The sequence below is a fragment of the Amblyomma mixtum genome, chromosome 1, assembly GCF_055824585.1.
Source record: "Amblyomma mixtum isolate Tamu chromosome 1, ASM5582458v1, whole genome shotgun sequence".
Classification (NCBI taxonomy): Eukaryota; Metazoa; Arthropoda; class Arachnida; order Ixodida; family Ixodidae; genus Amblyomma; species Amblyomma mixtum.
The window spans coordinates 48,760,165-48,775,398 of NC_143012.1; positions in this window are offsets into that span (position 1 = coordinate 48,760,165).

The following is a 15,234-nucleotide window of genomic DNA, read 5'->3' on the forward strand; positions in this document are numbered from 1 at the left end:
TGGCCACCGCTCAAATTAGACCAATGGTCGAGAGGCGACGGCCGATGACGCGTCGGAGGAGCCCGCACCGACGGAGAGGAGGGGAGGAGGAAGGGTCCGTGTCGGCGTCGGCCTGGCGGGATGAGTCACGCTGAACGTCGCGACATGTTCGAGAGAGTCTGGGCCAGCTTTGAGCGACGGCGGGCGCGCAGCGCTTGTTTCCAGAGAGGCCAGCCAGCGAAATGTGGGCGTCGGCACTACAATTCCTCGCCAGACACACTAACGCACAACTCAGCGTCCGCAAACTCTATATGCGTCCGCATCCGTTGATCGGAAGTCTCAGGTTTCTGCATTTCTGTTGAATGCGCTGCACAACACGGTGTGCAGTCCTCGTTTACTTCGCTTGCGTCGGCGCAGGCGTTTTCATTAATGTCCAGACGGACGTCCTCTCTGCCCTGTTCGGCAACTTCTCCTGCTTTCGACGCGCTAGGAGATTCGCTTTCCGGTAACGCCGCCACAATGTCAACGGGCGAGACCTCTGTGATTTCGCCGTCCGATGCTATGGCTACCTTATCCGAAGGTAGTGAGGTTTCCTCAGGTGACGAATGCGGGGCAACTTCCACTCTTTTAGCAGCAGTTACATCTGCCACGTACGGACTACCTTCCTCTGTGCCGCACTGGCAGGGCTGCTCTACAGCGACGCACTCTACCTCTGTGTCACGATCTTCCGACCCTTCAGCATTTTCGAGCCACTCTAAAATGTCGGCTTTAAACTGGTAGGGAAAATCGTAAAACGATGGGGTGTTATTCTCTCGCAGGTACCTTTGGCGAAGGTCCAGCGGTGACACGTTATATCTCATCAGTAAAAAGCTTTTCAGCTCATCGTAGTCCGCCAAGCCGCCATCCAACAGGCGCTTGACAACGTCATACGCTTCGCTGGAAAGCAGGGCTACCAACTTCTGTGCCCAACCATTCCGCTCAACGCGCTTTCTCTCGCAGACGCGCTCGAAATCTGCCAGATATTTCGCCATATCCTCGGCGATCACGAAGGGCCGTGGCCTGTCTCTCGGCTGCCGACTGTTCGTCTCATGCAGAGCGGACAATGTTCTATATCTATCATATTCGATCTCATGCGCTTCAAGCTCAAGGCCCCTCAGTTTCCTAGCACGCCGTATTATCTCCCCTTCGCGATCACGGCGTTCAGTGATCTCTTCCCAGGCCTCATTGGCTTCCTCAGCCGTTACATTCTCCTTCCGCATGATCTCAAGAATAGCATGCTTTCGTTTTGCGGGGCCCAAATCAATGCCCAACTCTTCACAAATTTCGATGAGTTCCTTCACTTTGAAGTTCTCCATCACTCACAATAGCCTCTTGTAGTTTGCCCTTTTCTTAGAATTCCCTTGCCGTTCACTACTATAGCACTACTAGCATGACACGCGCAAGAAATTCTTTCCAAAACGCCTCGTTAACTCCCTCTGCACCAGCTTTCGTTTCAAAGCGCTCCGACTTGGCTCGAAACAGCAAAGCTTTCTACAGTGCTACACACACAGCCCTACTCTAGTCTACAATCACGTGTGCTAGAGCAGTCTGGCGAATTGAGGGGAAAACATCAGGCACTCACCGCGCCGAGGTAGCTGACGCCGGTCGATCCCGCAGCTGCCATCCACTGTTGGGACTGGGGGTCCGAGCCAGGAAACGGTCGAGGCGACGGTGAGTAAAATGACTTTTATGTACAGTATATACAAGGGCTTTTACATGATACAAGGGTCAAGAGCACCACGGGCAGGCACACAGAAGAAGGGCGGCCCCGGCGGCGAGCGTAGCTCCGGCGTGATGGCTCTTCTGCTGCCCGTCTGCTGCTCGGGTTCAGCGCGGCTCCGTTTTTATAGCCGCTGGTAACGTTTACGGCAGCCAGCCGTTCAAATCCTCCAATCACTGGCCACCGTTCAAATTAGACCAATGGTCGAGGGGCGACGGCCGATGACGCGTCGGAGGAGCCCGCACCGACGGAGAGGAGGGAAGGAGGAATGGTCCGTGTCGGCGCCGGCGTGGCTGGATGAGTCACGCTGCACGTCGCGACATGTCCGAGAGAGTCTGGGCCTGCTTTGAGCGACGGCAGGCGCGCAGCGCTTGTTTCCAGAGAGGCCAGCCATAGAAATATGATGGCCGGCACAACACCGCCTGCTGTCACCTGACGAGCGAAATTACTCCATTACAGAACGTGAGTGCCTTGCCCTGGTTTAGGCTGTAGCTGAATTCCTGCCATACTTGTTCGGGCGCGCTTTTTCTGTGGTCCGGACCACCATGCCCTTTGCTGGCGGTCCTCGCTGAAAGACCCTTCCGGGCGTCTTGGCCGATGGGCGCAACGCCTTCAGGAGTATTCGTACACTGCCGTGTACAAGTTTGGACTTGTTCATCTAGACGGTGATTGCCTGTCTCGGTACCCAGTCGAGCCACTTGCTCTCAGTTACACTGACGATATCCCTTTTATGTTTGGCATTTCTGATCTACGAGGGGGTACCCAAAAGGAACCGGACTAATTTTTTGAATCGGCACAGCTTCTGTGGTACCGCGTTTTGACGCTAGGAGTGCATAGAACGAACATTTCAAGAGTCAGTAAGCCGAGTGCCGTCGCTGAAGGAGGTCAGACTAGTTTAGGCAGAGCTTTAGAGTGACGACTGTTTTGTGTGAATGTCGTTTTTGCAATGGCTGATTTTCGTGAACAGCGTGCGCCGGTGAAATTCTGATTTTTTCTCGGAAACAATGGAACGGAAACTCTTGAAATATTCAGAAAGACGTTCAAAGACGATGCTATGGGGACAACTCAAGTGTTCCTGAATTAAATCCTGAATCAAAGCAACAGTCATGCCAACGGAAAACTTCAAATTCACCTCGCCTCAAGAAAGGTCGTCAGGCGAAACCAAACCTCAAAACAATGCTGATTTGTTTTTTCGACGTGAGACGAGTCGTCCATTCAGAATTTGTTCCGCAGGGTCAGACAGTTAACCAGGCTTTCTGCTTGGATGTTTTGAAAAGATTGGGCAGCAGTGTTCGGTGGAAGCGGCCTGATTTGTGGCAGACGGGTGACTAGTTTTTCCATCATGGCAATGCCCCTGCTCACACAGCCCTGTCTCTACGACAAATTCTGACCAAAAATGGCACGACCTCTGTTCCTCAACCCTCATACTCTCTTGACCTTGCCACGTGCTACTTTCTTTGTTTCGTAGAATGAAAAGACAGGTGAATGGCAAGCGTTTCAATGATGTTGCTGAGGTGAAGAAAAAAACGACGGAGGCACTGTCAAGCATCACAAAAGATGAATTTAAACAATGTTTTAAAAAATGGAATGAAAGATTCGACAAACGTATCATTGTAAGTGGAAAGTACTTTGAAGGATATTGAAGGTCTGTGCTGAAAATGTGAACAAATAAGTTCAAACAAAAATAAGTCCGGTTTCTTTTGGGTACCCCCTCGTACACAACATCGCCGAGGAGCAGCGCAAATGCCCATATTTGCAAAACATCATCGGGGCCTCAGCTCTGGAAGCTGGAAGCGCTCCCTGCAGCTCTTCGCTAGCAAAAATAGCATCCTCTACCGCCGCAACTTCTGTCCTGACGGGCCCTCCCTCCTCTCCTTCTAGTCATTCCCCAGCAGCTGCGGTCTTCCATAATTGCAGAACTCCATGACCTGCCTGCCGCTGGCCGCCTTGGTATGGCACGAACTGACGACCGGACACGGCGCCGTTTCTTTTAGCCTGGATTATACCGTACAGTCCGGCATTTCGTCACCACTTGCGACCTCTGTCAGCGCAGAAAGAAGCCTTCAGCACCACCTCCTGGTCTTCTGCATCCTATAGACGTACCTCTGGAGCCGTTCCACCGTGCAGGGCTCGACCTCCTTGGACCCTTCCCGACCTCGAAATCCGGAAATAGGTGGGTCGCAGTAGCCACAGACTACGCCACTCGGTATGCGATCACCCGTGCATTGCCCACGAGCTGCGCGACTGATGTAGCTGACTTTCTTTTGCACAATCTTTTTCTACAGCACGGTGCCCTTCGTCAATTACTCACAGACTGCGGACGCTATTTTCTGTTCAGAGTAGTTGACGACACTCTGCATTCATGTTCTCCCAAGCATAAGATTGCCAAAGCATACCATGCGAAGACCAACGGGCTAACCGAGCGTTTCAACCCAACATACACAGATATGTTGTCTATGTACGTCTCCCTCGACCGCAAAGACCGGGATCTCGCCTTGCCCTATGTGACGTTCGCTTACAACACCTCCCGGCATGACACAACTGGTTACTCTCCATTCTATTTCTTATACAGGAGACACGCCGTCCTGCTTTTGGTTACACTCGTCCTATCCGCTGATCGTCCAGTCCCCGCCGACGCCCGTTACGCCATTGCTCAAGCTGCAGATGGTCGCCAAATCGCCGGTACTCGGCTCCAAGCGTCCCAGCCAGCACAGAAGTCTCTTTACGATAATCGCCATCGCCATGTCACCTACGCACTGGGGTTGCTCGTTCGTCTGTGGTCCCCTTTCCACCTCGTCGACCTTTCTGATAAACTTTTGTCCCCCTACCATGGTCCTTATCGTGGTGTGCGTCAGGTCAACGACGTCACATATGAAGTTTCTGCTCATACACCATCATCCTCATCATGTAGACCACCCACCGATATTGCTCAAGTTATGCGGCTCAAGCCCTACCACGCCGCTTCTCTGTCAAGGGCCTAGCGCCGGGAAGGCGCTTGTGCCGCCGGAGGTCATGCTACGATGAAGTGTAAGACGAAGTTTACAACCATCCCTAACATCAAATTACAAACTCAAGGGGCGGTGATTCCTCATGTTGAAAAAATCAGAATTTTAGGAATGATTATACGAAGCAACGGGTGTAACGGTGATGCAATAACCAAGATGGAAAACTGCGCGCAACAAACGATGCGACTCATACAGCGGATTGCCAACAGGAGACACGGCATGAAAGCAGAATCTCCTACGGCTGGTACAGGCGTTCGTAGTTAGCCGTATCTCGTATGCTGCCCCCTTCCTTGATCTTAAAGTTTCAGAAAAGGAAAAGATAAATGGAATTATCAGGCGGTGCACGAAACAAGCTCTAGGATTGCCCATCCGTACATCCACTCACCGCCTCCTAGAGCTAGGCATGCATAATATCCTGGAAGAAATTACGGAAGCAGTGAGAACCTCCCAAATCGAACGCTTTGCCGGCACAACAACCGGCAGGGCCATTCTAGAAAAACTCCATCTGAGCCGAGATAACAGACAACCGTCAAAGTTGACATGCTCAGAGAAATTCGGGACAATATAGTTGTACCCCCATTACCCAGGAATATGCATCCTATTCATCACTCAGTGCGCCAGACCAAACGGGCAGAGGCGCTAGAGAAACGCTTCCGCTGCTACAAAGACGAGCACGTGGTCTACGTGGATGCCGCTAAGTATGGTAAGAACACGATGACCCTCGCGGTCGTCAAAAATAAACAACTCCTCAAAATAAATGCCTCCATACTCTCGGGTAACCCAGAGACTGCAGAGGAAGCTGCCATAGCACTGGCTTGTGTAGACGCAGTGACTCCAAAGTGACTCCAAAGATGTCATACTAAATTTCAGCAGGGGCCGGGTCTCCCCTCTAACGAATACAATTCTAAGCCGTCATGTAATAGACCGGAAAATTACACTAGTCTGGACACCAGCACATGCATCCGTGCCTGGTAATGAGACGGCCTACGAGTTCGCGCGAGGCTTTTCCTTCCGGGCGGACCCGAGCGAGGTGGTCTTTACAGACAGGAATCGCATGATGGCATACAGATAAATTACACACCACTATAGTTTTCAACGAGCTAGTTAGTCTTCCTCCAGCGGATAGATCCTTGTCCAGATACCAAGCCATCAACTGGCACCGGTTACAAACTTACATCTTTCCAAACCCGGCACTCTGGAGTCTTATGTACCCAGGGCATTTTTCAGATAAATGCGGAAACTGCGAACTTAAGGCCACCTTGGACCACATACTATGGGAATGTCCTCATGCCCCCCGGGAGGGACGAGGTGTAAACACGAAAGATCAATGGGAGACCTTATTACTGAGCTCCGACCCGGCGACTCAGCTACAACTCGTCCGACTGTCCGAAGCCGCCGCCGAGAGTCAAGACCTTTCGGCCGACGTCTAGGCGGGTAGCCCTCTGGCTACCCTCTGTTTGTTGGACATTAAAAATTTTCCTATCCTATCCCGCGTGAAAGGGATGAACAAAGAAGAAAAGGTTGATGGTGCTTCCTGTACGCGTTGGTGCTTCCTACTGCTCCCTGCTAGGAAGTATACACCTACCGCTTGTAAATAATTGTAAATAGTATTGCCCCGTAACAGTATTTTGTACTCATGAATGCACTACAAATATGTATGAAATAGCATCCTGAAATTTCATGCTTGATATTGGAAATATATTCTTAAAATTTGCCAAAGATACCTCACTTAAAGCATACATCGAACACGTTTCAAACATATGAAAAAATATGTGTGCACTTTTAGTATCTTGTCATTGTATTGAATGTATGCTTCCCTTACGGCGAGGTTCGGGTGTCCACCGGGAGATGCGAGACGGTAATGGCGCAAATTTCGTTTCCTAAAAAAGAATTCAGAAGCGGACGATACCTTTCTCTTTCTCTCTCCTATTCGTCTGCCTTCCTTTGGCATGAGAGAATTTTATTTGTTTCCCGTTTCAAATCGTCGGCACTGCATAGCTTTGCAGACGACACCCTGATTTTCGCTTCGCTCCGGTATGAGGGAAAAGAAAAACAGACTGACACACGATCAATGGCGACGATGTATGCGATTGATGCAGAGTTGTCGCTGCTAGCATTGCAGTTCCTGCTGTGTGACCCATCTGTGGTTTCACTGAATTCCGGCCATGGCGCTTGGCTGGTGACCCGAAAGAAGCGGGTTCGATCCCTGCTGCGGTGGTCCAATTTCGATGGAGGCGAAATTCTAAAGACCCGTGTAGTGTGCGATCTCAGTCTATTTATTTTATTTATCATCATATCCACAGCGCCATTGTCTGGCATTACAGAGGGTGGGCTGAACAAAAAGTACACAATTGCTACCTCATGAAGGTGGTTACAAAAAAAAGATAACAGTGAGATAGAAAGAACATGGAATTATTATACATAAAAAAATTCAGGGGGCACTTTGACTGTCTAAAGTGGGTAGAGGCGGAAGCGTTTTCCGCACCACCTTCGCTGTTTCTGTGGCGTCACATATATTTGAGTACTAATTACTAAGTGATGGCAAATCACTAATTAATTGTTAATTGCTTATTAATGCCTGAATACTAATTAACTGCTAATTAATGACGCTTAAGCTTCGCCTTTAGGAGTGGAACGCGACAGCGCGTTGTAGCGCTGCCAGGCAGTCCACGGAACGCCACCACCCGTTCGGCGCGATGCCTTGCCCTTTGAACGCAACGCTTTTTGAGGAAAGGAAATGGCACAGTAAGTCTCTGTCATCTCGGTGGACACCTGAACCGCACCGTAGAGGCAGGGAGGTGGGAGTGAAAGAAGATAGATAAAGAGGAGCCGTAATGAAGAAAATGAAAATTGTATTTGAGGAAAGGAAATTACGCAGTAACTGTCTCACATATCTCGGTGAACACCCGTCAAAATTCAGGGGGCACTTTTTTGACCTAAAGTGTGGTCACTGGTGTGTGGTTAAGATGTTAAGCTTCGCCCCTAAGAGTGGAACGCGACAGCCTCTTGCAACGCTGCCAAGGAGTCCATAGAACGCTATCGCCCATTCGGTTCTACGCCTCGCTCGTCGGTAAATTGGTTTTTGAGGAAAGGAAATGTATCTGTCCGCCAACCTTTTAGCCCGAGGTTCTTTAAACCGGGCTCAGGTGGCCTCGGATCGGGGATTCACGAAGGATCGCATGCACTCATTCAGTGAGCTGACCCAGGCATACAGAGCCTCTCGCCAGCTCTACCCCCCCGCCCCACCCCTCCCTAGATAACAGACACGCAACACTCTGGCGCAGATTACAAACACATACTCTCCCCTCGCCCCTTACCCTAACCCTCTATCATCCCTCCTTCCCCACTCCTGCTTGCGCCCTATGCCCAGAACCCTTCGCTTCTTCCCTCCACATCCTTTCCCTCTGCCCGGCGGACCCTCCCCCGCGGGACCTAGAGAACCTCAAGACCTGGGAGGACTGGGAGACCCTGCTGCACTCGGAGGACCCGGCCGTGCAGACCATCGCCACCGGCCGTGCTGCCAGTGTTATGGACCTCAGGAACATAAACACTTGAGTGCAGTGGGGTCGTGCGGGGACCCTGGGGCGTGCCCCGAATTCCTTTGTAAATAAAGTTTTTTCTCTCTCTCTCTCTCTCTCTCTCATCTGTCGGTGGACACCTAAACCTCGCCGAAAGGGAAGGGAGGAGGATGGCAGTGAGTGAAGACACCGTATTCACTAGACGCGTCTTTGTTCATTCCAAACCATCGAGCTGGCATGGCGGAGTGGATAGCGTGCTCGTCTCTCACGCCGAAGACCGGGGTTCGAATCCTGAGCTCGACCAATTTCTTAATCGCTTTTATTTATTTATATAGCCTGACTAGTAAAGCTAATTAGGCTAATTGGGTAATTAAGCAACTCAGTCCCACTTACTTAGAGCATCACTATACGATCCCTTCAATTGGTTGTATGGTTACTAGCCAAAGTGCAATTGGCCCCGTTTGAAATTAGCGCACTGTGACGTCACGACCGTTTCCACCAACTGAAAAGCGTGACATTTTCTGTCGACAACTGCTGCTTACAACGATGAGACATTAAAGGCTTCCGCCTTAAAAATGTCACAGCATGGAAGAAACTGAATCATTTGATAATATGGACACTACTTCCTCAGGCAGCTTGTTCCATTCCGAAACCGTTTTAGAACCGTTTTAGAACGAAAACCCCATGTGGTAGAAACTTCCGGAGCCCTTCACTACGGCGTCCCTCTTACCCTGCGTCGGTTTGTGACGTTAACCCCTCCTAATCCAAACGAATCACTCGTCTTTTGTGACCGGACCTGCGTAAGACACCAGAGTGCAGGCGTGACACGTGCAGAGCTTGCGCCCAACTAGCGGCGGCGTTCCGTGCAGTGCACGAAAGCGTTTCATCTAAGGCACATCGGAGAGAGCTGGATGATTGCGGAGGACGCGCCACAGCGTCGAACGCGTTTAGAGATCACGGCATCCTCCGCACTCGCCAGCTCGACGCCTCGCTTCGCTTTTCTTTCCTTAAAAATCTTTTTTTTTTTGTCACCAGCACGTGCATGTCGCGGAAGGCAAGGAAATTGCACGGGTCTGCCTACTTGCTCGAGCTCTGAGCCACAACCGCCGCCACGTGCGGGGGAGTCGAAAGATATGGGAGGAGAGAGAGTGAAAGAACAGACGCGCGTGGCAACAACCGCCTCCTCCGCCGAAGCGATGGCGTCGCCTGTAACAAATGCCCCCCCCCCCTCCCCTCCTACCATTGCAGCCAACTCGCTCGTCTCTCGTGCACGCGCAAATAACTAATAGATAAAAAGCGTGTTGGACCTTTGGTTGGGCAGCTGACAGCGTTCGCCAAACGCTGCGAGCGTCCGGTCGCAACGCTTTTACTGTCTATTTTTGTTTTGTTTTTTTGTGTGTTTTTTTTTCACCGTGCTCCGCGTTGACACCGTGCAGCGCGTGGGTTAGCTGTGGCCTCCTTCGGAGCTTGCAACGAACGCTGGTTTTTATGTGCCTCGCATAACTCGGGTTTCCGCGATGGCCTTTGCGAGTCGTGTTACTCACTGATTGTTTCGGGCGAACACTAAGATTTTTGAAAACGGTTTGGTTTGGTTTATGGGGGTTTAACCACCGAAAGCGACTCAGGCTATGAGAGACGCCGTAGTGAAGGGGTCCGGATAATTTCGACCACCTGGAGTTCCTTAACGTGCACTGACATCGCGCAGTACACGGGCCCCTAGAATTTCGCCTCCATCGAAATTTGACCGCCGCGGCTGGTATCGAACCCGCGCCTTTCAGATCAGCAGCTGAGCGCCTTAACCACAGAGACACCGCGAAGGCAGGGTTTTGGACAAGATTCAGTACACTAACTTGGCTCCTTAGAGGCCTAGCTGCCTTTGATGCGGCATCAGGAATTTGAGAGTCAAATTTAAAACGGATGCAATGTCACTTTAACGCGGTATTCTAACGGCCTTCACGCGGTAAGTGCCATTTTTCACCGAAGCTTCCTTCGGAAATGTCTAAAGAAATTTCCATGCAGACTGAGCCAAGTTCTTCCGAGGATTCTTTTCGTCATTCGCTCGAACGAAAAGCCCGCCACTCCTATCATGCAGTTCCTTACACACACAAGATGGAGAGTCGAAGTGTGACCTCTAGCATATTAATCCTTTACGCTGCTTCCTGAGAGAAAAGAAAGTCTACATTCTGCGGCATCAATCTTAATGGTTAGGCAGGCAACGTTGGACAATTGTAAGGGTCTGCTGTTGAAATATCGAAGGTAGTTAAATTCTTCTTAATCGCAGCACAAACTCCCTTTTCAGCTTTGTACATCGTTCGAATCGAGTAGCTGACTTACATAAAAAACCAATGGGGAACGTTTCTTACGATAGGAAAAACATTCACAACAAAAAAATGGGAGCCTGGCGAAGTGGTGAAGATCTCAACGGATATGTTGACCGCCATAGAGGAATCTTACGGTAAAGGAAAAGATTACTTGTCCAGAAATCTCGGGCCTGATTAGGGACGACTGCCCAAAGCGCACCACTTTTCGTCGGTGCCTTACGCCTGGCGCTAAAATTTAGTGGTGAATATAACATGTGATTTTGAAGAAATTCCGTATATCGGTTTACCTTTTCAGCACCGGAATTGTTCTGAGTCGAAAATGTTTGTGTGTGTTGAGATTCTTGCGTGACTTTTTAGTTTGTCAACAAAGGCTTATTTTAGCTGCTGTGCTGCATGTCTCGAAGTGATTACAGGGGTCTCTCCACGATCAGTGCACGTTAAAGATACCCAGGTGGTCAGAATTATTCCGGAGACACGGCAGCAGAGGCAGAGGAAGTAGCCGTGGGTCTGGCGGTGGTGGAGTGCTGTTTGCAGTCAGGTTCATAGGCACACCGTTTCTCTAGAATGGCGTTCGGCTGCAAATATTGAGGACGCGGAATAAAACCCCTGCCAGAGCGGCTATGTTTTCACAGAGGTGAAATGGAGATTGGTTGGATTGGAGTAAACTTTATTTGTGCCTGCAGTTGGACGCTCGCGCGCCCCGACGAGGGCCTACGTCGTCTACGAGGCTGCCGTTACTCGGCGCGGGTCTCCGCTCGCCGTTGCCGGCTCGCTGGATCCCTGCCTTTCGAGCGCCCCGAGGACCTGCTGGACGGCCCATAGCTGTTGGTCATGGTCGTTGCTCTTCGCGGCTGCCTCCAGCCGCGGCGGGATTGTTCCTGATCTTGCTTCCTTTGGATTTTTGATGCAGTCCCACAGGATGTGCGTGTGATCTGCCGGCTCCCTCCGGCAGACTCTACACGTATCGGTCGGGTAGGTCTCGGGGTACATGCGATGCATCAGTCTCGGGCTCGGTAGCGATCCGGTCTGGAGCTGTCTCAGTAGTACCGCCTCCGCTCGACTCAGCCTCGGGTGCGGGGGTGGGAGAGTCCTGCGAGCCAGGCGGTAGGCCTTCGTGATTTCGCAATAGTCGGTCATGCGGTCCTTGGCTCCGAACCACGTCGGACGGTCTGTTGCCGGGGCGCGGTTGGTTAGCGCTCGCGCCGCTGCATGTGCCGTCTCATTGTGGTTCGCACTGCGTTCCGACGCGTCGCCCGCGTGCGCCGGAAACCACTTGATTCTTACTCTTCTGTCTTGCAGTTTAGTCGCTCGTAGTACGCGCTCGGCCTCCCTGCAGACTTGGCCTTTGGCGAAGTTTCGCACCGCCTGTCTCGAGTCACTCAGCACCGTGTAGCAGTCTGCGTCGGCAATGGCCAGGGCGATGGCCACCTCCTCCGCTTGTTCCGCTCCGGCGCCTCTCACGCTCGCTGCCGTCCTCGTGGCGCCGGTCGACGCCTCTATGACGACCGCTGCGAAGGCGTTCCGTTGGTATTCGGCCGCGTCCACGTACCGCGCGTGCTCGTCGTTGGCGTGCAGGTCGATCAGAGCCTTGGCCCTCGCCGCTCTTCTTTCCTTGTTATACTCGGGGTTCATGTTCTTGGGTATGGGGTCGATTCTGGTCTGGCGTCGGACCTCTTCGGGGACGGGGAGCTTCGTCTGCGCGTCGTTCGAGTGTCCTATTCCCAGGTCGTCCAGTATCTTCCTCCCGGCTTTGGTCGTGGACAGCCGCTCCAGTTGAGAGGTCCGTTGCGCTTCGGCTATTTCTTCGAGCGTGTTGTGGATCCCGAGTTGTAAGAGGCGGGTCGTGCTCGTGGACTCGAACAGGCCCAGCGCCGCCTTGTACGCTCTCCTGATGATTACATTAATTTTGTTGCGTTCGTGTTGCAGCCATCTATGGTAGGCTGCAACGTACGCGACGTGGCTGATGATGAAGGATTGGACGAGCCTGATTAGGCTTTCCTCTCTCATGCCAGCCTTCCGGGAAGTGACTCTTTTGAGGAGTCGCATAGCGTTGGCCGCTTTTGCCGTGAGACGGGCGATGGTTTCGCCGTTTCTTCCATGCTTTTCGATGACCATGCCTAGGATCCTGATTTTGCTGACCTCGGGGATCACGTTGCCGGATTTGGTTACGATTCTGATTTTTTCGCATTCGCGTTGTCTGCTCTTGCATCTGCCATTGTTGGTAGGTGGGAGTATGAGGAGCTCCGATTTGCTCGGCGAACATCTCAAGCCGGTGCCTTCCAGGTGGTCTTCTATCGCGTCGACGGCTGCTTGCAGAGCGCCCTCGATGTGGGCGTCACTGCCGCCGGTCACCCACAGTGTGATATCGTCCGCGTAGATGGTGTGCCTGACGTCTTCGATGTCCGCGAGCTTCTCGGCCACTCCGATCATTACCAGGTTGAACAGCATCGGCGAAATGACCGATCCCTGAGGTGTGCCGGTGCTCCCGAGCTTCTTCTCTTGCGTTTGTAGGTCGCCTGCTCGTAGCTGGGCGGTCCTGTCCGTGAGGAAGTCCTTGATGTAGTTGTAGGATCTTTCGCCCATGTTGAGCTTAGAGACTTGGGACAGAATCGCCGAGTGTTTCACATTATCAAAGGCGCTCTTTAGGTCGAGACCCAGGATTGCCTTGTTGTCGCGGGCGCTGCCGCCATTGTCTATGATTTGGTATTTGAGCTGCAGCATCGCGTCCTGCGTGCTGAGGTGCTGTCTAAAGCCGATCACCGTGGCCGGATACAGCCCCTCTCGTTCCAGGTAGTCTTGCCACCTGTTGAGCAGGACGTGCTCCAGCACCTTGCCCACGCAGGACGTGAGCGAGATGGGCCGAAGGTTGTCCGTGTCCGGTGGCTTCCCCGGCTTGGGTATCAGGATAGTCTTGGCTGTCTTCCACTGCTTTGGTAGCGCGGCCGCTCTCCAGCACTTGTTGAAGTATTTTGCGAGGTACGTCCTTGTGGGTGCTCAGTAATGTCGGTGCCTGCCAGCGAAACCCAACTGCTCTTAAGACGAAGCCTTCCAATATGGCGGCCCTTTTTTTCTGTCTTCTTTCGCTCCCTCCCTCTCGTTCGACTGCGAAGCTGTTCGGCGTCCATGGAAAGAGCGGCAATTAACAGCGCCTTTCCTTTATTGATAAAACGTTCTCCTTTGTGCATTTTAAGGCGAAAGCCTTTAATGCCTCATACTGTCGTTAGCAGCCATGTCGGCAGATGTTTCATGATCCAGTCATGACTGGTTAGTCATTAGTTAGTCATTATAAACTCATGAAGTTTTAGACATGCCTGGCTAGTCATGACAAGTTAGTCATTAACCAAGCATGAGTAATCATGACTGATTAGTCATGACTGGTTAGTCATTAAGCAGCCATGACTAGTTCGTCATTAACCTGTCATGACTAGTTATGACCGGTTAGTCATGATTGGTTTGTTATGGCTGGTTAGTCATGCCTAGCTAATCATTCACCAGATATGACTAGTTCGTCATTAACCAGTCACGACTAGATAGTAATAACTAATTATTCATGAGTAGCTAGTCATTAAGCAGTCATCAATTAACTAGTAATGACTGGTTAGTCATTAACCAATCATGACAAGTTAGTCAATAGCCAATTATGACTAGTAAGTCATGTGTCATGACGAATTAGTCATGACCATGAGTTACTAGTCATGATTGGTTAGTCACGACTAGATCGTCATTAATCAGTCATGACTAATCATGACCGGTTAGCCATTAGTCACAGTTAGTCACGACTGGTTAGTTATAACTAATTAGTCATGACTAGCTAGTCATTAAGCAGTCATCAATTAACTAGTCATGACTGTTTAGTCATTAACCAATCATGACCAGTTAGTCAATAACCAATTATGACTAATAAGTCATGTGTCATGCCTAATTAGTCATGACCTATGACTTACTAGTCGTGACCTATGACTCACTAGTCACGATTGGTTAGTCATGACTAGTTAGCCATTAGTCACAGTTGGTCATGACTGGTTAGTCATGACTCATGGCTGATTAGTATGTCTAGTTAGTAATTAGCCAGTCATGACTAGTTATGACTGGTTAATGAATGGTTAGTCATGACTAGCTAGTCATTAACCAGTCATGACAAGTTCGTCATTAACCAATCTGACTAGTTAGTCATCAACTAATTATTCATGACTCGCTAGTCATGAATCAGTCATCAATTAACTAGTTATGGTTACTTAGTCCTTAAATAATCATGACTAGTAAGTGATGGGTCAAGTCATGGCTAGCCAAACCAAGACGCCCCATAGCCGCCTCGTGTCTGCCAACAGCCCTGCGGCCGAAGTTGCGTGGAAAGGCTGTCGCCTCGCGCACTTTAGATCGTCAATGTGGCCCCTGAATTTTTTTTTCGCAGTTATACCGCAGCTAATTTTTTTTTTCCGGAGCGCTCAAAAATCGCTGCAACCATTGCCTGACATCAACAGTGAACATATTCTTTCGTTTCATGTTGAGCCCAGCAAGTGGCCGAAATCGAGAGCCCTCCACTACGACACCTATCTCACTCTTTTTTTCGTCCACTCCCACCTTCCTGCCTTCCTTCAGGGCGTGGTTAAGGTGTCCACCAAGAAGAGAGACATGCGCCATTTTCTTTCCCG